Genomic DNA, 2,289 nt, shown 5'->3' on the forward strand with positions numbered 1-2,289 from the left:
ACAGAATGAGTTCATGTCCTTTGCAGGGACATGGATGAAGCTGGAAACCATCATTCTCAGCAAACTAACATAGGAACAGAAAACCAAACACCACATGTTCTCACTCATAAGTGGGAGTTGAACAATGAGAACACATGGGCACAGGGAAGGGAACATCACACACTGGGGCCTGTCAGGGAGCTGAGGGCAAGGGGAGGGATAGCATTAGGACAAATACCTAATGCATGTGGGGCTTAAAACCTGGAAGACGGGTTGATGGGTGCAGCAAACCGCCATGGCACATGTGTACCTATGTAACAAACCTGCACATTCTGCACGTTATCCCAGAACTTAAAGTATAATAAAAAATAAAAACATATAAAAAATAAAAATAAAAAAAGAATACCAAATAGGGTGAGAGATATTGTTGCCATCTTTTGAATAATATGATCTACCTGAAGCCCTAAGAATACACAATGTAGGCTGAGTGTGGTGGCACATGCCTGTAATCCCAGCACTTTGGAAGGCCAAGGCAGGCAGGTCACTTGAGGCCAAGAGTTTGAGACCAGCCTTGCCAACACGGAGAAACCCTATCTCTACTAAAAATACAAAAATTACCCAGGCTTATCACGAGGTCAGGAGTTCAAGACCAGCCTGGCCAACATAGTAAAATCCCATCTGTACTAAAAGTACAAAAATCAGCTGGGCATGGTGGTGCACGCCTGTAGTCCCAGCTACTCGGGAGGCTGAGGCAGGAGAATTCCTTGAACCTGGGAGGCAGAGGTTGTGGTGAGCTGAGATTGCACCACTCGACTCCAGCCTGGGCAACAGAGCGAGACTGCGTCTCAAAAAAAAAATATATATATATTAGCCAGACTTGGTGGCTGGCGCCTGTGATCCCAGCTACTTGGGAGGCTAAGGCAAAAGAATCATTTGAACCTGGGAGGGGGAGGTTGCTGTGAGCTGAGATGGTACCACTTCACTCCAGCCTGGGTAACAGAGTGAGACTCTGTCTCCAAAAGATAAAAATAAATTAAGAATACCTGAAGTTTAATCTACAGGATTTTAAAAGTCAGAAGCAAGTTGACTTCTAAAAACCGGGGCAGGTGCAGTGGTTCATGCCTGTAATTCCAGCACTTTGGGAAGCGGCGATGGGAGGAATGCTTGAGTCCAGAAGTTTGAGACCAGCCTGGGCAACATGGTGAGATCCTGCCTTTACAAAAATAAACAAACAAAAACCCAGAAAGACAAAGAAACAACAACAACAAAAACAAGCTGGGCATGGTGGCAAGCACCTGTAGTCCCAGCTACTCAGGAGGCTAAAGCTGAAGGATCACATGAGCCAGGGCAGTCAAGGATGCAGCGAGCAGCAGTGATGATGCCACTGCACTCCAGCCTGGGCAACAGAGCCGAGATCCTGTCTGAAAAACTAAAAAATAAATAAAAACTGAAAAATTCACTATTTCTGGCACGTCTTGAATTTAACAGACTGAAACTCATAGTTGCTACTACTCTTCATCTTTTTCTTTTTTTTGAGACAGAGTCTTGCTCTGTTGCCCAGGCTGGAGTGCAGTGGCATGATCATGCCTCACTGCAACCTCTGCCTCCTGGGCTCAAGCGGTTCTCCAACCTCAGCCTCCTGAGTAGCTGGGACCACAGGCGCCCACCTAATTTCTTCTTTTTTTTTTTTTGTATAGACAGGATCTCACCATGTTTCCTGGGCTGGTCTTGAACTCCTGGGTTCAAGTGATCTTCCTGTCTTTGCCTCCCAAAGGTCTGGGATTACAGGCATGAGCCACTGTACCCAGTCAATATTAGCTAATATTATTTGATCCTTTAAGACACCATAACAGGCTGGGCACTGCATTTCGGCCTGGGCAACAGAGTGAGACTCCATCTCAAAAAAAAAAAAAAAAACCAGGCCCAGTAGCTCACACCTGTAATTCCAGCACTTTGGGAGGCCGAGGTGGGTGGATCATGAGGTCAGGAGTTCAAGACCAGCCTTACCAAGATGGTGAAATCCCATCTCTACTAAAAATACAACAATTAGCCAGACGCGGTGGCAGGTGCCTGTAATCCCACCTACTCAGGAGGCTGAGGCAGGAGAATCACTTGAACCCGGGCGGCAGAGGTTTCAGTGACGTGAGATCGCACCACTGCACTCCAGTCTGGGTGACAGGTTGAGACTCCGTCTCAAAAAAGGCCGGACACAGTGGCTCAAGCCTGTAATCCCAGCACTTTGGGAGGCCGAGACGGGCGGATCACAAGGTCAGGAGATCGAGACCATCCTGGCTAATCCGGTGAAACCCC

Source organism: Mandrillus leucophaeus, unplaced genomic scaffold, assembly GCF_000951045.1.
Source record: "Mandrillus leucophaeus isolate KB7577 unplaced genomic scaffold, Mleu.le_1.0 Scaffold55, whole genome shotgun sequence".
Lineage (NCBI taxonomy): Eukaryota > Metazoa > Chordata > Mammalia > Primates > Cercopithecidae > Mandrillus > Mandrillus leucophaeus.